The sequence below is a fragment of the Marmota monax genome, unplaced genomic scaffold (genome assembly GCF_021218885.2).
Source record: "Marmota monax isolate L192 unplaced genomic scaffold, Marmota_monax_Labrador192_F-V1.1 WCK01_AAM20220418_F8-fsc00011, whole genome shotgun sequence".
Classification (NCBI taxonomy): Eukaryota; Metazoa; Chordata; class Mammalia; order Rodentia; family Sciuridae; genus Marmota; species Marmota monax.
The window spans coordinates 17,642,950-17,664,391 of record NW_026693082.1 but is presented as its reverse complement, the minus strand read 5'-3'; the positions used below and the strand labels follow the sequence as shown (position 1 = coordinate 17,664,391).

The following is a 21,442-nucleotide window of genomic DNA, read 5'->3' as shown; positions in this document are numbered from 1 at the left end:
AATTTTTAAAAAATGCTTAAATTTTTTTTTTCACAGAAGAAAATAAAATTAGTAAGGATACAAAAGACTTGAACAGTTCTACAACCAATTTGTAGAAGGGGCTTACAGAAACCAAAAGAACAACCTTATGAAAGCAGTACACATTCCTTTTAAATGTACATGGTATGATTACTAAGAGAGATCATATTCTGGGATATAAAATAATCCTGAAATAATTTAGAAGAACTTAAATGCTATACAATATGTTCTCTATCATACTAACTTAGAAATCTTTAAAAATCTTTGAGCTAGCTGGGCATGGTGGTGCACTTACTTAATCACAGCAACTTAGAAGTCTGAGGCCATCCTCAGCAACTTTGCAAGATCATCTCAAAATAAAAAGATCTGGGTTTGATCTCCAGTACCACCCACCCCCACACTCAAAATCAATGAAACAAAACTGATTATTTGAAGATCAATAAAATTGTTAAGTATCTACAAAAGTGACAAAAGACACAAATAATCAATATCAGGAATAAAACATAAACCACACAAGATCTATGAGAAAATACAAGTGAATATTTACCCAATCTTTGGGTGGGTATTATATAGTTAGTTATTATATAATGAGATATAACTGAGAATAATGTATTTAATTTGGTTATGACCCCTTTTTCTGTCTTCACTGATTGTTTCAAAAAACCAACCATGGTCTTGTAAAACTCTAGAAATTTTTTTTTGTGGTGGTACCATTTACCTTATTCCTCTATCCTCTGTATTTCTTATAAATAAGAAATTGTATCTAAAAGCACAATAAAATATAAGCTAAATGTTTCTTTAAATATATATATTTTTAATTGTTGATGGACCTTTATTTTATTTATTTGTATGTGGTGCTGAGAATCAAACCCAGTTCTCATGCATGCTAAGCAAGTGTACTACCACTGAGCCACAACCCTAGCCCCAAGCTAAATGTTTTGACAAGATAATTTTATAAGTTCACAAGACAGTTCAGGAGGCAATGATGCCCCATTATTCCATTATGAGTGATCTGGTTTGATGTCCAAGTTAAATGAGGAATTTTAGGGTGAGGCAAGTCTGTTTTTCTTTTGAAAATCATAGATTCGTGTATGTTTACATATTCAATATGTTTCAAAGCCAGACATTCTTTTGGTGCTATCCTCCTCCTAAGGTGACTTCCTTAAAGATTAAGGTCTGAGGCAAAAAAAACTTATGTAATATTATTATTATTATTTGGTAGCAGAAATTGAACCAGGGGGCACTTAACTGCTGAGCCACATCCTCAGCCCTTTTTAAAAATTATTATTATTATTATGAGACAGGATCTCACCTACTTAGGCTGGCTTCCAATTTGCAATCCTCCTGCCTCAGCCTCCCAAGTCTCTGGGATTACAGACATGCACTACCATATCCAACTTGTAACATTATTTTAATAAGGCATCTAATCACAAGGAGCAGGACTAAGGGAAAAAGGGAATAAAGCAAAGAAGGAGAGAGTGTCAATATGACAGTGTATGATCAAGCTGGCCACCCATTTCATTTGTTTGATGGAAACTCTAGAAGCCTGATAATACTGCATTTCAGGATCACACTTGGGAGGCAGGTGGATAAAAGGAAAAGAAAAGTTAATTTTTTATCTCCTATTGGTCAAAGGCTTGTCCAGTAAGCCATTAAGTTCCCTATTCTGAATTTTAACTCTGTACTTCCAGATCCTGCATGTGTGGTTCTGGGCTGTTGATCCCAGAGCAGTGTCAACAGAGAAACCCTGGGGCAGAAAGGAAGGGGCTTGCAAATGGCAGAAGATGAGGCTCTGTGGGGTTATATGTGCCTGAGAGCTTGCACAGGGCTGAAATGAGACAAGTGAATCCTAGAAGATCTGTGATGGCATATAAGATGCATTGAAAATAAATGCTTAAGGGGCTGGGACTGTAGCACAAGGTGGAATGCTTGCCTATTAGCATGGGTGAAGCTCTGGGCCTGATTGCCAGTATAGATAGATAACTCAAATTTTTCCAAATTTGGCTGGTGGGAATCCTTCCAGAATGATTCCTGCATCAGTTTGGTATAATTCCATTCATACACATCTTGAACTTTTCTTGCTTTCTAGTTCAACAAAATGTCCCTGGCTTAGCTTGTGTCTTCCCTATCCCAGATCTAGAATGAGTCATTTCTCCAGGGAGTCCTAGTTCTTTTTAGTGAAGAACTAACTGTATTTAGAAAAAGTTGGTGTATCAGAGCAAATCATTGCTACTGGGATGTCACTGTTTCTAGATCTTTCAGTGGTCACATTATAATTATAACAGTGGAATTCATTATGCCATATTTGCATATGCATATCACATAGTTTGATTGTTCCCCTTCTTCAGGAAACACACTTTTAAAAACCATTTGTTGTACTGATATTTCATTTTATATTCTAATCTATTTGTAGGGTGTTAACTCTGTTTTTTTTTAATCTTATTTTATTTTCTGTTATATTAAAAACCTATGTTCTGGGTTAGGAATGTAGCTCAGAGGCATGCTAGCTTGCCTAGCATGCTCAAGGCCTTGGGAACAAAAGAAAAAAAAAAAAAAACCTTCGTTCTAATAACATACCAGCATTTGCTTTCTTTCAATATACCTGATAAAAAATTCAAAATAGCAATACCAAAGTTACTAACAATAAAACTACTAAACATTGTTTAAAGAATTCTTTGCAGTTAACTTTTAATTTAACTTTTAATGTAACTGGTAAGTATATATGACAGCCATTAGCAAGTCCTAATATCATAATGTTAAATTATTTTACCTGTTAATAAAAATAAAAGTTCTTTTTCTATTAATTCACAATTGAGAAAATTTCATCAAACGAGATTTTAACTCCTCATTGTTAGAGAACTTTAACTTCTCTATTATTAACAATACTGATTGATTGATTAACAGGGCCTCACTATTTTATCCAGGCTGGTCCCAAATTCCTGGGCTCAAGTGATTCTCCTGCCTTAGCCTCCAGTGTAACTGGGACTACTGGCACTTACCACCACACCTAACCTTAACTTCTTGGTTATTAAATAGTAATTTGTAGATAATGTAGCCCAATGGAGTGCCTCAACTATTAAGAAAAGCATACAGGAAAAGTTAAAAAAATGTAAATGATGCATACAGATGAAATTATAGTCAGATAACATCATGACGTGCTAAATAAAGCAATGATTCTACAGTTATTTGATATGGATAAGTGATGGGGAAATGATTTACCTTATGTGGTAGCATAACTAAACATAATTCTAAATTACCTTCTCCATCATAGCAATCACACATTATTGAATAGTAATAAGGTTTTAAGGCTTAGATTCTAACTTGGTACATACTGTAATAATTTGCTAGTAGTAGATATTATTACAAATTACAGAAATTTTTAAGGCACATTATTAAATTTATTAGTCCATTAAATTAAAACATTGATGGTTAAAAAAGTGTATTGTCAACAGTAATAACAACTACAGCACCAAAACTGGTTTTTCATGCTCAAAATTTTAAAAAAAGATCCTAACATGTAAAATATTAAACACACAAATATCTTTTAAAAATATACATATATTTTTATATGAGAACTGAACCCTATGCTTCATACATGTCAGGCAAGTACTCTACCACTGACCCCAGCCCACAAATAAATATTTCTATGATTAACTGCTACATCTGCAATTGATGTGCATTAATACTAATTTTACTTTATTGGTTTTAGAGTTGTTCATAATTAATAAATTTGTTTATTTAAATATACAAAAGTGGGGGCTGGGGTTGTAGCTCAGCAGTAGAGCACTCACCTAGCACATGCGAGGCGCTGGATTCCACCCTCAGCACCACATAAAAATAAATAAGTAAAAATAAAGGTATTGTGTCCAACTACAACTAAAAAGATAATAATAATAAAGTAAAATACACAAAAGTGATAAGAAAAAGTGTACTAACTAGAACTCTTTGGATTGTAAGTGGCAAACCCAATGCAATTAAGTGTAGCAAAAAGGATATTTAAGGATTATGTAACCGAAAAGGCTAAGATTAGAGCAGTGGTTCTCAGCTGAGGGAGACTTTGCCCACCACCAAGGGGATGCTTTTGATTGTCCTAGTTGGGAGTCTATTATTGGCATCCAGTAAGAAGAGACCAGGGATGCTGCTAAACGTACTAAGATCGGAGAACATATATCTCCAACCAAAATTTACTCAGCCAAAAATGTCAACAGTGCCAAGGTTGAGAAACCATGTATTAAATGCCAACTTCAGCCCAAACTTAAATATTATAATTGGTCATATCTCTCTTTTGCATTGTTTTCTCCTGTGTTGTCTTCATTAATAGTTGGGCTCTCTCTACATGGTGGCAAAGAAATGGTTCCTAACAAATGACATAGCCTTGGTCCTCATGTTCTCAAAAGGATCTTAATATCTATGTTAATCTTTGAAAAATGATTCTGATCCTGCTAGGCTTAGGTAAATGACCATAAACTAAAAGAAACTATAAGAATAGGATTCTGGGGGCTGGAGTTATGGCTCAGTGGTAGAGTGCCTGTTTAGAATGTGTGAGGCACTGGGTTTGATCCTCAGCATCACATACAAATAAATAAATTAAATAAAGGTATTGTGTCCATCTACAACTAAAAAGAAAAAAGAAAAGAATGGGGGGCTGGGGTTGTGGCTCAGAGGTAGAGTGCTCACCTAGCATGCGTGAGGCACTGGGTTTGATCCTCAGCACCACATAAAAATAAAGATATTGTGTCCACCTATAACTAAAAAATAAATATTAAAAAAAAAGAATGGGATGCTGTTATTGAATAGCCTGGCTGCTGAGTGTGTACGAGGGCTTTTAGTGATTCACAGCCCTCAGAGGTAGGAGAAAGGCATAGTGAGAGGCTCACATGATGTGGCTCTAGAGACTGACTGTGGAGAGATCAGCTTCAAGTCTTCTGTCAGCTTTCTTTCAGACATTAAGTGAAATGTTGGGTGAGATTAGCCATACTATGAGTGTAGAGTTAGACTCACCCAATTACATTTGTATATTATATAATACATTCCACAATCCAACATGGTTGCCCATTATCCCTACTTACCCTTTCCCCCAATCTACACTTTCAAGAATGGTCCTGCCTAACATTAGACAAGTTTTCCAAATGGGATGATTAATAGTGCGTTCACTCTTGCTCAAACTGGTTTACCTGCTGCATCCAGCTTCAAGATCTCTATTGGTATGTGCTCTTAATCAGTTTGAAGTCATTTCTTATGGTCTAGCACCCTATGGCTCAAGTATGAATTAACCACCCCAAAAAACAAGGCAAAGGGAAAGCAGGATAATTATTCCCACGTGAAAAAGGGAGGTGAATAAACATCAATACAGGTGATGTTTTGTTGGACAGGAAGAGCAAGCTTCCTTGCCTGGAAAGAGAAATTGGATGAGTTCCTTAGTTACAAAACCGGTTACCTCTGTTTCTAAACTCTCCCATATCCATTGTCCTCCAAAGTCACATTTGAGAGGGCACTAAGATAGTTCTTGTCTGGGATCTTTCCTGCAGAAACAACAGTTGTTTTGAGGTCAGTTTTTAGGCTTTGGGAGTTTAGAGGGGATGGACGGGCAGGAGTTGTGGCTCAGTGGCAAAGCACTTTCCTTGCAAGTATGAGGCACTGTGTTCGATCCTCAGCACCACATAAAAATAAATAAATAAAATAAAGGTATTGTGTCCATCTACAATTTTTAAAATATTAAAAAAAAAAGAGTGGATGGGCAATTACACAATACAATTTCTTAGGCTTTAAATTTCTTTGAAGCTATAACTGCCTTGGGTTCATGTTTGCCTTTTAATTACAACCTGCTATTGTGAATTTTGGCTCATCTAACAGTCCTTACTCTTCTGCCTGTTACTCAAACCCCTAGGTTAACTGCTTCCATCTTGGCCTTTTTTCCAAACAAATGAAGCCAAACTGCCCCTTACATCCAGGCTGCATCATGACACAACTCACTTTATTCCAGGGTTTACTGTTATCTTGGTATGACAAGGAGGAAGTGGTAGGAGATACTTGGTGTTCAGACTTATCCTAGATTCAAAGTACATTTTTCTGCCCTACTTTTGCTCATACCAATTTAGAGCACGTCACTGAGTTAAGTATGCAAAAACAACGCTTAGGGAGTTCTTAAGCTCTCAGATTTACTACATGCCCCTTTGTAACCATGTAAGCTCATTCTTTGTCTTCTATTTAAGATACTTTGGCTCAAATTCTACCCAAGTGGAGCTTTGCAAACCACATATTGCATTGTTTCTGATTATGAGTCATTCTACTTAATACATGGCTCACCACAATAGCTTGTAGATGTGTAAGTTGTGTACACTTGTGTATTTCTGTGTGGCTTGATTTGGCTGGATGATTTTCTGCATTCATGCAGTGTTTCTCAAAAAGAAACTGCACAAAAGCACACATTTACATTATGCTGTAATTGTTCCCTAATATATCAATCACACTGGAACAAGTCTGTGTTTTCAAAACAAGTGTTATAGCAGAAATGATAGTATTACTTTTATTATCATAAAATACATATGTATGTGTTAGAGTAGGCTAAAAAATATTGTGACCCTATTGCTATAATTTTCTAATATGGGCAACCACAAACCTTTGTGTTTTAAGTGGTATTTACTTCTCATTTATTCCCATCATCTTTTCCCCCTTCACTTTTCATTCATGCTTGTTTCTCTTTTTCTATTCCTAAAGACCACAAAGTAGACATAAAATAATCATAGCCACACATTCAGAATTTGGTTTATTTGTTAAATAACCTTATACCAAGAAAGGAGACCCACAGCAAAGAAGTTATTTCCTACCTTTTTCCCCAGAAGCCTGTGATATTGCCCATGTGCCATAGATAAATCTAGCTCTTCTTTCTTATAATTTCCATTCCAGACAGAATTAATCATGTGGCCCCAGAAGCTGCTTAAAAGATTTTCAAAATGCTTTCATAAAAGCAGAATATAGAAGCAGTTGTCTAATCATAATGGAGGTTAGCTGAGAGAATGAAGTCCACATTTCCAGTTACCCATTAAGTGTTAATCCTAGACCAAATGTGAAAATCTTTAAAAAGTCTTCAATTAACCTCAACAAGATGACAAAAACATAACCATTCTAGTTTCTCTCTTATATTACTGTATAGCCCACTTCCTTGTGCTTTTCTTAGGAAGGAAGGAGCCAAAAAACACAAAGTATACTCAGATCAGTGTCAGATCAGTGTACTCAGCCAAGAAGCTTTCCCTCTCACTGCCCAGTACTGCTGCTGCCCTCCCTGCACTGGTCCTCAGTGATGCGATCTACCATGCCAGCTCAAAGACTGCTCTATTTCCCTTATGCCAGTATATAGCACATACTATCTGTATGTATGTGTGTGTGTGTGTGTGTGTGTGTGTGTACGGTGATAGTAGATAATAGGTGTAACCTCTGAAGGATATAATGTGATAAGCTGTTGTGAACATTCTTCACTTATCAAGTAGCTATAATTCCAGGACCCAAACTCTTTTTTAGGGTAAAGGGACTGGGAATTGAACTCAGGAGCACTTCACCTCTGAGCTACATCCCCAGTCCATTTTATTTTTTATTTCAGTATAAGTTGCTGAAATCCTCAGCAATTTAGCTGAGGCCAGCCTTGAACTTGTGATCCTCCTGCTCAGCCTCCCAAGTCACTAGGATTACAGATATTCCCCATGATGCCTGGCCACAGCACAAACTCTTTAGAATTAGGCAAATCCAGATTTAAGTGAAAAATAAGTATAATGTGTCTTTAAACTGGAGATAATAGTATACATTTCCACACTGGTTGTAAGGATCAAGCGAAATAGTATACCTAACGCCCATACTTAGTAAGTGCTAAATGTTAGTAGTCACTGCCCTCCTCATAAAGTTAAAAAAATTAGTTTTTAAAAGTATATAAATCCACTTGTGGTTTGCCCTGTCACTACTCTGGAAAGGAGCAGAGATACTGGAGAAGTCACACAGTGTGTAATTGGCATCATTTACTGAACACATAAGAGATACAAGGACTATACTAGTGTTTCTGGGAGATACACATCTACCCACCAACAAATCACTAAGTATACATTTTTAAGAATTTTTGAGTTTGTACTATACCAACAAGATCAAAGCAGATCCATTAAAAGAAGTAGTAACATGGATGCAGCATTTTTAAAAAGCACAGAGTAGGGACACAGAAACCCTGGACTTTGGTGTAGCTATACCTTTTACTTGTCATATACTCTTGGAGAATCGATTAAATTCCCTAAGCTTTAATCTCTACACATCTAAGGAGGAATATTTGTCCTAACCCTCAATAGGCTTATGGAAATTTTAGATATGGACACATAACTCACACAAAGTAGGAAAGTCACATAATGGAATGGGTTTAAAGAGTAAATATATAACTTTTCCTATGATATGAAACAAACTGGAAAAACTCCCAGAAGACACTATCATTAGATCCACCATAATGGAGCTGAGGGAGCAACATAAAAAAATGTTTACCTTATATCAGATTATCCTAGCCGAAAGGTAGAATGGGGGCAAGGGAATTGGGACTATTAATCACTAAATCAAGTGAAAAATCATAACCTCAAAGGTTCTAGAAGTACTTTGAGGTTCCACAATATTTGTGGAGTTTGAAACTAACTAAATTAACAAGTAAATGCTCCATTATCTTTATTTTATATTCTATTAGTCATTTCTTTTATTCCAACAATTATTGGACAGTTTCTATTTGATACCAAGTAGTTTCTATACTGAACTTCAGTTAATATTGTCAAAACTTTTAGGGCTTTTAACTAGCATAGATAGTGCTTTGCTAAGACTTAGATAAAGAGAAACAGATATAATCTAAGAGGTGCATAGATTAACTAGCAAATCTACCTTTGGGCAAAGAAAAAAGACCCCTTTCTATAGGCAAATGCAGCCCTGTGTGAGCCTGGCACATGGCCTAGTAGGGGATGGGTAATGAGCTGGATTTCAGCCTCCACTCACTCTGTTGGCCAGGAGCTTTCGGAGCCTTTAGCCATAAAACTAAACACAGGGGCCTGAACCCTAAACAATGGCAACACTCTGTTACAACATTCTTATCACCTCAATGTATAGTATACATTCATTCAAACATCTTGGACACAGAGTGGAATAAGGAATTTATATTCTAATACCAAAATACAAAAGTACAAGGTAAAAAAAAAAAGTTATAAATCACAAAGGAAGAATCAAAGAAATACTCTAAAAATATAGAAGATAAACATCAACCCAAATTCTATCTCAAGTAATTAGAGAATGTTTCATAGAGAAGATGATACCAGAACTCAGTCCTTAATGATGAGTATGATTTGGTCACATGGATGTAAAAACAAAGGGGATTGGGAAGTGCCAAATGTAAACAGCAAACAATTTACTATTGGATGCAAATGTTATGTGAATCATAGTAGTAAAAAATTTGGAAAGGCAGGTTGGGGTCAGATTACTCTGAGACTACTAGACTAAGGAGTTAGACTAAGGAGTTGAATTTTTTTTGAGCAAAAGGGAGCCACAATGAGATCAGAACTTTCTTTCATCAATGTGACCTTGGCAATGTATTAAGAAGAACCAAAAGAGCCAAATAAACTTCTTTTCTACATTAAAAAGAAGAAGAATCAAAAGAGCAGAGAAACAGTGATGAAATTAAAAGCAACTGATGTAATCTTAGATTATAGTGAGAGTAACTGGTCAGTGGGAATGAGGGGTTATGTAAGTATCAGAGACAACAGGTTTGGCAACTGTTAGGGTTTAGATTTGGAATGTCCCTCAAGGGCTCATGTGTTGAAGTTGTGTCTCCAATGCAGCAGTGCTCAGAGTCTAGCTTTATGGAAGTAATTGGATTTTGAAAGCGCTAACCTCATCAGTGGATTAATCCATTTGATGGACTAATAATTTCAGTGAACTATTGGGAAGTGGTGGAAACTATAGAAAGTGGAGTTGAGTTGACGGGAGTGAGTCTTTGGAGGTGTGCCCTTGGGAACTATATCTTGTCCCCCCGCCCCCTGCCCCTTCCTCTCTTGCTTTCTCTGCTTCTAGGTGTCATGAGGTAAATAGCTTTGCCCTGCCACCCCCTTCCACCATGAAGTTCTGCTCACCACTGGCCCTGAAACAATGGAGCTAGCTAGCCACGGATGGAAATCTCTGAAACCAGAGCCACAATAAATCTTTCCTCCTCTAAGTTGATATGTATTTTTGGCCACAGTGATGAAAAGCTGACTAATACAGCAACTAAATAAGTATGGATGGTAGTTGAGAGAAGAAGTCAAGATGACAATGAGTTTCCATGTCTGTTGTGAAAGAGCAAATGGGTAATACCTTTAAAATAAACCACAGGAAGAAAAACAAATTTTATAAAATAATCAGCTGCTTGATAACAAAATCTAAGGTGCTGGCAAGACATCTACACATGGATACTGTGTAGGAAATTGAACATAAAAAACTAGAGCTTAAAAACAGACGGAGAGGAGAAAGAGTATGCTCTCAATATGACCAAAACCAGAGACTTTGAAGAACAAGAAGTGAGCTGGGTGTGGTGGCACAGGCCTATAATTTCAGCTGTTTGGGAGGCAGAGACAAAATGATCACAAGTTTGAGGCCAGCCTGGGCAACTTAGAAAGACCCTACCTCAAAATTTAAAAAGGTCTGAGGATATAGCTCAGTGGTAGAGTGCGTATCTAGCATGTGCAAGGCCCTGGGTTCAAGGTTCAATCCCTAGTAGTCCATAAAAACAGTGTTCAACAATGTTAGAAATAGATGAGTGTCTTTCTAGCCCTACAACCTATTTTTTTAGGGCCCACGTTCAATTCTTATAAAGCAAAGGTATGAGGCCAAAGGGGCTTTTGGAAAACCACTTAGGACAACAGGGATATTCCTTAAATTCCTAAAAAGATAGGGTGATAGTAAAAAAGACCAAAGTCAGGCCTAGAGCCCCAGAGTGTAGCAAAGTATGAAGCAGGCAGAGGACTACAGTCGAGTCCTTCTGGAACTGGTAGTATTGGCTGTCCCACATAGTATGGCTCAACTGCCAGGTCTTGCCTATGACACAGGATAAGAGGTTAGATTCTTAGTACTACTTCAGGCAACAAATGAATAGGTCAGGGTAAAATTAGGATAATGTAGTGAGATAATGGAGGCATAGGCTATCTATTGTTTCCAAGTGCTGGATAAGGAATGGAAGGTCAGCTTGAAGGGCAAATGAAAGGTTTTTTGTTTTTGTTTTTAACTTTGATCTTGGTTGGTTGAGTGAGACAGACAGGAGGAACACACAAGATGAGAAGGAGATAATTAATGGGGCAAGATTCTTGAGCCCACAATGGAAGAAATCCAGAACATCCTAGAAAGGTTAACCTCCAAGAAGAATGATACATACTTTTCTAAAGTAGAAAGCGTTGAGTACAGACTCTATCCAGGTAAAGAGGAAATGAAGTTAGGAAGCATGTATTTGCTTTGATTTTCTCTGAAAAGTTAAGACTCAAGGTCATTTAAAAGAGGAGACTGGAGTAAAAGAATGTGCATTTGAGCAGAATGCAGACCGGAGATACACACACACACACTCAAAACACCATATGAATATAGAAAGAACAAAAGCTCAAAGGCCATAACTCATGTATACCAAATCCTAAATTTAACAATTACCACTATTCTACTTAGAGAGCCAAACACTTTAACAACAAGAACGAAGCACATGCTGTGGTTTCCCACCATCTTCCCAATTTAAGAAATAGTAAAGGATAAGGTTAGGAAGCAGGTCATGGAGTCCTGGGGTACAACATGTAAGTAGAATCATAATTAGCAAAATGGGCTCAGTGCTATGACCATTGGCAGATGGTCATATCTTCTCATATTTCCCTGCCCTTTTCTACTGAATCTATGCTCTGTTTTCTCCATAGCTGGGCCTTTTATGAAAAATTCTTGCTCGAATCAGTTGAGAACACAAGATACCTTTTAGTAAAAGAACAATTCCCACCCTGTTGAAAACTGACACACGTTCTCTTTTTATAAGGTGTCATACTCTAATTTTCCAAGTTTCAACAAACTTTCACTTTTCTACAAATTACTGAAATGAGAACTACACAAAAGTTTTGTGTTGGAAAATCATATTATTACTGTAATAAATTTTTACAAGTATAGTGTGTGAACTGCTACTCTGGATTTAAGAAAAACAGGTTCTAAAAAGAAAATAGAAAAAACGGACAAGGAAAGAAGTAGGCTGGGTGAAGGGTCAGAACCTTGAGTTATAAACAACGCATTTTAAAATGTCAAGGGAAACTAGTTTCAAAATGTCTTTCTGTGTGGTTAAGAAGCTTGTTATAATAATGGAAGTACTTTAGATGGTATCCAATTCAAACAAAGCCATTTATGGCAAAGAAACGTAACATTGGTAATAAAAGATATTCAGGTAATTTACAGAATGGAAAAATGTGTACTGTATTAGTACAGTATTTTTTAAAAATATTTTTTGCAGTTGTAGATGGACACAATACCTTGATTATTTTTTAAAATTTTATTTACTATAACTGTGATGACTTATAAAACATGATGTCAAGTATGGGAAATAATTATAATCTCCTAATAAATGCAAACAGAATGGCATTGTGTTTTATAAATAATATACACTAGTGTGCTTTTCTAGCTACTTATTCTAAAAATGTCTTTTTACATTTAATTTCAAAATAAATTGTCATTTAAGAAAAACTTTTTATTTGATATGCTTCTCATTTTTGAAAATCCCTTACCTTCTTCTTTTCTAGTTCCACTACCCAAAGTTATCCACGTTAACAGTTTAGTGCTATCCTTCAAGATCTTTTTTTCACGCATATACTTACAAATATGTCTGTTTGAATATACACTGAGACAATTTGAAAAATGGGATCAGAATACACATACTTCCTTGTAACTTATTTTTGTCTTTCTGAAGATCTTAAATTTCCTTACATGCAAGATTTGGTAGATGTACTTCATTCTGTTAAAGAGCTGTGTAGTATTCTTTAATACTGTTGAATCACTGTTAACCACTTTTCTACATGGAGACGGTTTTTGTTTTGTTATTTAGCAACTTATTTTTAACTTTTTCACTCATACGCATAAATCAGAATTTAACTTATTATGCTAGTTCTATATTAAAAGAACCTATAAAATTTAGTAGTAAAACTTTTTTTCTTCAATTTTAATGGATTTTGGCTCCTCATAGCTGATAGTCATAAAAAAAAGTTTATGTTTTCAAGGCAATGTTATCAACAATTTCGACAGCTGGATGTGAAATACCAGCAATTCAGGAGGCTAAGGCAGGAGCATCACTAGTTTGAGGCCAGCCTCAGCAATTTAAGGAGGCTCTAAGACACTTAGGGGGAGACCCCAACTCACAAGAAAAGATAAAAAGGGCTCGGAGACGTAGCCAAAAAGGTAAATTGCCCCGGGGTGTTCAATTCCCAGTACTGGGGAAAAAATTAAAAAATATATATATCAGTAAGAAAGAAATGGAAGTCAGAACCCTAAATTGTTATAAAATTAAAACTTTGTAAGAAACAGAAAATAAAAACAAGCTACTCCCCACCAAAAACCTTCAAAACCAACAACACACACAAAAATACTACTTAGTGATATATTTACTCAGCATGTATTGAAAAAGAACTATGTTCTGGACATCATTCTATATATTGAGAACACAAATATATAAATAAGCCTTAACTGCTAAAAACCTCAAAATCTAGGGTGCAATAGAGTAAAAAGTAATTATAGACATTCAAAAGTTAAGAAATTCAACCAAAATAACAAAACTTTTAAAGCAAATTTGCAACTTACAAACTCAGCAGCATTCTTATTCTTTGAAACAAGAAATAAAACAAACATCACTACAATAACAAAAAACTTTAAAAATATATAACAAATGTCAGCGAGTCCATACTGATATAAATCATTGAACAATGAATAAATGGGACAGAAGAGACAAATCTGTGCAGAAGAATTCCAAATAATTAGCAGGTAGAGCATAACTCCTCATTCCTTAAGTGTAATTTATCCATACTGACTTCCTTCCAGAAGGATACTATGGTGACAGTAACTTTTTCATGAAGAAACCTGACAAACACTACCTCACCCCAGGGATCAATGTCAACATCAACAATAACAACTCGTGTTGGCAGGATGAGATGAAAATGGCACTATACTTCTGTGGTCTTCCTCTTCAAAACCCATAACCCCAATCTAATAATGAGAAAAACACCAGAGAAGTCCAAAGTGAGGACCATTCTTAAAAATGCCTGCCCAGCATTCTTGTCAACTGTCAAGGTCACCAAAAACAAAGTTTGAGAAACCATTGTAGCCAAGAGGAGCCAAAGAAAACATAAAGACTAAATGTAATGTGGCACTCTGGAATAGAAAAAGCACAATAGATAAAAAAACGAGGAAATCTGAATTAAAGTAGACTAAAATTAAAGTATCAATACTGGATCATCAGGGCTAATGATGTGGTAGACTCTGTGGTAGACTACTTGCCTATGTGTGGGAGGTCCTGGGTTTGATCTCCCACCACATACAAGATAACACAAACACAAGATAAAATTTTAAAATATTGGTTTATTAATTGCCACATGTTAATATGTAATAGTTAATTAACAGATTGCAGGATATGTGGAAAACTTTTTATTTTCTTTGCAATTTTTCTGTAAATTCAAAACTTTAAAAATCAGGCTTATTATTAAACATCATCAAAAACTTGAACCGGGCATGGGGACATACCTGTAATCCCAGTTGAATGGAGGCAGAGGCAGGAACTACAAAGTTGGAGGCCAATCTCAGCAATTCAGGGAGACCCTGTTTCAAAATAAAATATAAAAAAGGGCTGGAAATGTGGCTCACTGGTTAAGCACCACTGGTTTCAATCCCTGGTACCAAAAAAAATACATAAAAATTAAAAAGGTCTGGGGAGCTGGGTGTAGTGGCTCATGCCTGTAATTCCAGTAATTTAGGAGGCTGAGGCATGAAGACAGCAAGTTTGAAGCCAGCCTCAGCAGTGTAGTGACACATTTTCTCAAAATAAAAAGGACTGGGATGTATGTAGCTCAGTGGTAAAGTGCCCCTGGGATCAACTCCCAGTATCAAACAAATAAATCAGCCAGCCAGCCAGCCTGCTAGCATAAGGAAGCTCAGTGTGGTGGCCCACACCTGTAATCCCAATGACTAGGGAAGCTGAGGCAGGAGGATCACTAGTTCAAGCCCATCTCACAATTTAGTGAGACTGTCTCAAAATAAAAAGCCCAAGGGACATAGTTCAGTGGTATTGTGTCCTAGGTTCAATTCTGGGTATTTCACAAAAACAGGGTGGGGCAGGGTGGGGCTGGGGATCTAGTTCTGGGTAAAGTGCTTCCCTAATGTGTGCTAAGTCCAGGGTTCAATCCCCAGTACCATTAAAAAATATACAACAAAATAACCCTTGAGCTATATACACATATATCAAAACATTACATAGTACTTCATTAATATATAGAATTTTTATGTATCAGTGTAAAATAAAATAAAATATTAAAACCTTGAGAATTAATGTCTCAGAATACTTAGTTTTTGAAAGTCATAAAACTCTAATGGTAGAAATACAGGAATATATGAATATATTATTTAAATAAAGGAATAAATATATGGAGATGTGTTCCAACAAGAATGACTAAATAAGTTTCATGTGTATTTTATAAGAGAATGAGAATACCAAATTATGTATTTTGCAGTTTTTGACAGTGAACTAATTTCATCAGAATTACAGAATTTTAAAGCTATAATTGACGAAATCCACAAGAATATATTAAGCAGAAAACCCAGGGACACTTAGCCACCCAGCCCTTTTTTTAAAAAAAACATCTTTTTAGTTGTAGATGGACACAATATCTGTATTTTGTTTATTTATTTTTATGTGATGCTGAGGTCGAACTCAGTGCGTCATACATGGGAGGTAAGAGCTCTACCACTGAGCTACAGCCCCAGCCCTTTTTATTTTTTTATTTTTTATTTAGTTGCTCAGGACCTTCCTAAATTGCTGAGGCTGGCTTTGAACTCATGGTCCTTCTGCCTCAGCCTCCTATACTGGGAAGAGGAGCTGGGATTGCAGGAGCGTGCCACTGTGCCTGGATGTAAACTGAATTTAAGTTTTCACAAAACAAAGCATTCCAATTAAACAAATAATGAGACAACAGTATATTAGAAAATAATTAACCTGAAATATTTCACAACATACATGGCAATAAATTTCAGGAGGTTAAAAAACATAAACATGGAGCTGGGGATGTGGCTCAAGCGGTAGCGCGCTTGCCTGGCGTGCATGCTGCCCGGGTTCGATCCTCAGCACCACATACAAACAAAGATGTTGTGTCTGCCGAAAACTAAAAAATAAATATTAAAATTCTCTCTCTCTCTCTCTCTCTCTCTCTCTCTAAAAAAAAAAAAAAAAGAAAAGAAAAGAAAAAGAGAAACTTAGACTGGAAGAAAATATTAAAAAAAAAAAACATAAACATAACAAAATTCCAAAAACAGCTAAAATAAAACAAAATATTTTACATTATCTTAGGGAAAAAAATTATGAGTGCCAAATAAAAAGAAAAATAAATTCAAATACATGAAAAATAAGATTTTTTCTACAATTAATAAAATAAAAATTGCAGAAAGAATTATAACAGACCAGGAGAAATCATTACAAAACCTGCTAGGCAAAATATCCATGCGTAAAATTATATGCCTATGTGAAAGTACATTTTATTTATACCTAAATGGAGATGCGTATGAAAGTTCAGTTGTGCACTGTTAAGGAAGTATTTCCAAGTAGGAATATAAATGCATGAAGACAGAAAAATGCAGAGCCATGTTAGCAAAATGATTTGGTAAACTACAGAAAACAGGCACATTTACAACAGTAGCTCCCCATTATCCACAGGGCAGGGGAGGCACATATATTCCACATGCACAGTGGCTTGACACCTCAAATTGTACTAAACCCTTTAAATACTGTTGTTGTTTTTATTCTCTACAAACCTAAAGCTTAATTTAAAATTAAGGGATTAACCATACTGATAATAAAAGGGAACAGTTATAACAACATGTTGTAAAAAATTGCCAGCATCACTACTCTTGCACTTTGGGGCTGTTACTAAGTAAAATAAGGACCATTTGAATAAGCACTCTGACACAATGTGGATATGAGGCATAAAGTGATGACTCACATCTCAGTCAGGACCAAGCAGGACAGCATGAGATTTCATCATGTTACTCAGGATGGTACTCTATTTAAAGCTTATGAATTATTTATTTCTGGAATTTTCCATGTAATATTTTTGGACCGCATCGAGGATAACTGAAACTGCAGAAAAAAAGATCACAAATGGGGGTTGGGAGAAGTAATGAACAGATGATATGATTAGTTAGCTACAACTTTCTGGAAAGTAATCTGGTAATAATAATTATGAATGTGTTCAACCTCTCTTCACCCAAAAATACAATTTATGAAATATTCCTACAGAAATAATCCTAAGAGGTAAAAGAAAACAATTAATACAGAAGATTTTCAAAGCAATGCCATTTGTATTAAGAAATTTTTGAAACAGTTCAAAAGGGAAATGGTTAACAGATTATAAGGCAACACATTGGATAATAACTATAAAGAGAAATGTGGACCACACATCAATATATAGAAATATATTGGGGCTGGGGATGTGGCTCAAGCGGTAGCGCGCTCGCCTGGCATGCGTGCGGCCCGGGTTCGATCCTCAGCACCACATACAAACAAAGATGTTGTGTCCGCCGAAAACTAAAAAATAAATATTAAAAAATTCTCTCTCTCTCAAAATAAATAAATAAATTTAAAAAAAAAGAAATATATTAAACCACTTTGTATCATTTTTATCTTCAAGTAAGAGAATACAAAGAATATCCATCTAACATTGATTTAAATAATAAGCACTTTGAAATAATTCCTATAACTTCCAATGTGTGGAAGGCAGACAGTTCTTGGTTGAACAGCTTAGTAATGTCATTAAGGGCCAATCGATTTCTACCCTCACCTTTTAGCCATCTCAGGCTTGTAGCCTTGTAGCAGCAGGATGATGCATTAGTTCTTTATTGCTATCTAATAAATTATTTCAAATTTAATGGTTTAAACCAAACAAATACGTATTATCTCACAGTTTCTGAGGGTCAGGAATTGGAAAGTGGCTTGGCTAGGTGCTTCTGGCTCAAAGTTTCTTATGAGGTTGCAGTGCATGCTGAGAGGTGGACATTTTTCTTTTTTTTTTTTTTTCTTTTGATGGTGCTGGGGATTGAACCCAGGGCCTCGTGCATGCTAGGAAAGCACTCTACCAACTGAACTATATCCCACCCTGCAGTGGACATTCTGAACAGAGCTATAGTCAATAGGAATCAGGAAGGCCTGTCTGGGGTTGGAAATCTCTTCCATGAAGGCTCCCTCAAAAGACTTCTCTTTACCTCACAGGAATCTTTACAATATGGCATCTAGATCCAAGAGGGAGAAAAAGAAAAAAAAAAAATGCAACCAAGGTAGAAGCTTCAATGTCTTATAATCTCAGAAGTAATACCCTATCACTTCTGCTACATTGTGTACCAAACTAACTCTGGGATACTGTGGAAGGAGACTACATAAAGGTAAAAATACCAATAGGAACCAGGTGTAGTGGTGCCCACCTATAATCCCAGCAGCTTGGGAGACTGAGGCAGGAGAATCACAAGTTTGAGGCCAGCCTCAGCAATTTAGCAAGGTCCTAAGCAACTTAGCCAGACTCTGTCCCAAGATAAAAAATAAGAAGGGCTGGGGATGTGGCTCAGGTTAAGCATCCCTGGGTTCAATCCTCAGTACCAAAATAGAAAAAAAAAAAAAACACCAATGGAGACCATCTAAAGGCTGTCTACCCTCTGACCCTCAGTCATTCACATTGCTCCCTTATACAAAACTTACTTCCTCCCAAACCCCAAAAGTTTCATTATGTTATAGTAATATATAAGTACATGTTGTTATATATAATATACAACATATATTATACGTATTCAACATATAAAATATAAAACATTATATATTCAATATTATATATATTATATATTTACATATATATATATATATATATATATATATATTCAGTCCAGTATCTCATCATTTAACACAAATCCATTTGCGGATGAAGTTCTTAGAGTTTAATTTCTTAAGTATTCCTCCAGGATAATTTTTCTTGTTTTATAGATCTGTGGGCTGAAATAGGGGTTGGCAAACTAACATTTGGGCCAAATTTGGCTATTGCCATTTATTTACTTATTGTCAATAACTGCTTTCAGTCTACACACACAAAGCCTATAGTTGCAATTCCAGTTGTTAAACAATAGTCAAATAACTTAATAGCAATCAGATACAAAGGTTAAAAAAATGGGTATAGAAAGGGAAACTGGACTTTCTTCACAAAATTCTCTTATATGAGGGGAAAATACATTTGTTGGAAGCCCTCCAACAAATTTTGATATCTCATCAGCTCAAATAATATAATACAATTACCCCTAAGTGCAAAAAGCCTAGAAAAACAAGTGTCAAGTTTTCAGCCACGGTCATGGGAAGAAGACAGGAAAGTACAAGATTTTGTTTTGACTTATATAGACAAATCAACAATCAACCACAAAAGTAAAGAGCACAGTGAACTTATACAAATTAGTAATTCCAAACTACACATTCTGAGTATGTATTGCTAAATTCCAAAAATTAAATGGTCTATCTCACTGGTGTTAAAAAGTTGTTTTTAAATTGATACAAATTTAGGTGAAAAGAATTCTAAATCAGTATTTATCAGTATCATTATATAGTGTTTTATAATATTCAAAGAATGTTCACATATCTATTCTTTCCAACAGCCTTGAAAGGAATATAAAACTAATATTATTGTAGCAGCTCTACTTTACAGATAAGAAACATGAAGCAAATATTATTATAGCAGGACACTGCGGGGAGAGATCCAACATGGCAGCGGGTGCGGAGAGATCAAGTCTCTGACCTCTTCAGCTGCGCGGGCATAGGGAGTCTTAAACCGTCTAAATGCTGTTTGCTCAGTATTACTAGGCAATGCTGAGCTGACCTGGATCTGGGGCGAACAGTCTGTGTCTCTCAGAACACACACGGAGCCCGGATCGGCTGAATTCAAGCTCCTGTTCATCTGCGTCTCGCAGACAAACCGCTGTGACTCAGCGCTAAACGATCCCGCTGAAACAACTGCTCGGCCCTTCTGAACCTGCGGAGGTTAATACCAACCGAGCCTTCATAGGCAGTGGCCACAGGATGGAGACGGGGCTTGGGAGAGCCAGTCAGGACCCACCCGTTGCATTGGTCACCCGGCAAAGGGAACGAACTGTCGCCATTTGCATGGGATACCACCATGGCAGAGAACTGATGTCACCAGAATGCGGCGGAGGAGATAACTTCATTGAAACTGGCGGCGACAGGTGTGTAACCCCCTAGCCTTTCCTCTCCACACAGCGGGGAAACCTTAAGGGCCCCTCCCAGCTCTCCCGTGAGCGCAATAGTCAGACCGAGGGAATCAGGAGTGGCGCGGGACCCGTGGCACGGGACCCCCGGCTGCTGCTCCCACCAGTGCTGACAACTGAGGTCTCTTGCACCAGCTACCGGGGGCGTGGCTACCGGAGGGCAAGCAAAATACTCTGAGGGTTCTCAGCCTCAAGCTCCACAACCTTAGGGTCTGAGGGAATGGCATGCAGGGAGAGTGTGCCCAGTCTTCAAGAAAATAGGGCTCCCGGGAGCAGCAGACCTGGCGTGTAACCAGTATTGTGGTGAGCGTCACCGGTGAGCGGGGCCTGGCTGGAGTAAAAGTGGGGAAGTGACTAGACACAAGAAAAGGCCCTAGGCACTCAGGATTGGAGACCCGCCCAGTCTGGGAGGAGGAGCTGCTGCACAGGGATTGGATCCCGCGTATTGAGAGGAGAAGCTTGGCCAGGTGGGCACAGCTCCACCTACTGGAAGAGAAGTTAATCAAATTCTAAGACTGCATTTATTAATTTTTTTTTATTTGGTTTTTTTTTTTTCATTTTTAAAATTTTTTTATTTTTTATTTTTATTTTTTTTATTATTTTAAAATTTTTTTCTCTTTTTATTTTCTATTTTTTTCTTTTGTCTTTTCATTTCTTATCAATTTCCTTATTCCCCCTTCCTTGAATTCTACCTGTTTACTCTCATTCTCTTTAGTGACTTCTTCCCTTCCCTTCTAATACCTTTCCTCCCAAGCATCAAATAAATTTATAGGAGTAAACAGTAACTCAGCAGTCAAACAGAACAAGAAGTAACATGAGCAGCATGGAAGAAAAGGAGTACAAACAATGCAGGACAGCCTAAATATTCAGGAGGACCTAG

At 36.6% G+C, this 21,442-nt stretch overlaps 1 protein-coding gene across 9 annotated transcripts in view; it reads right to left on the bottom strand.

The window, feature by feature from the left end:
* Cab39l (calcium binding protein 39 like) overlaps positions 1 to 21,442 on the bottom strand; it is a 130,708-nt gene that overhangs the window by 79,182 nt on the left and 30,084 nt on the right. For 2 of the 9 annotated variants that reach the window (XM_058582564.1, XM_058582565.1), the window contains exons 4-5: positions 17,256 to 17,392; positions 14,791 to 14,865 (exon numbers count right to left, since the gene is read on the bottom strand). The exons of 4 other annotated variants lie outside the window; for them this stretch is intronic. The gene's annotated coding sequence lies outside the window, so the exon portion shown is untranslated. Of the gene's footprint in view, positions 1 to 6,845; positions 7,024 to 14,790; positions 14,866 to 17,255; positions 17,393 to 21,442 lie in introns of those variants that run through there. 3 more of the 9 variants (XM_058582563.1, XM_058582562.1, XM_046453993.2) reach the window with 2 other exon arrangements.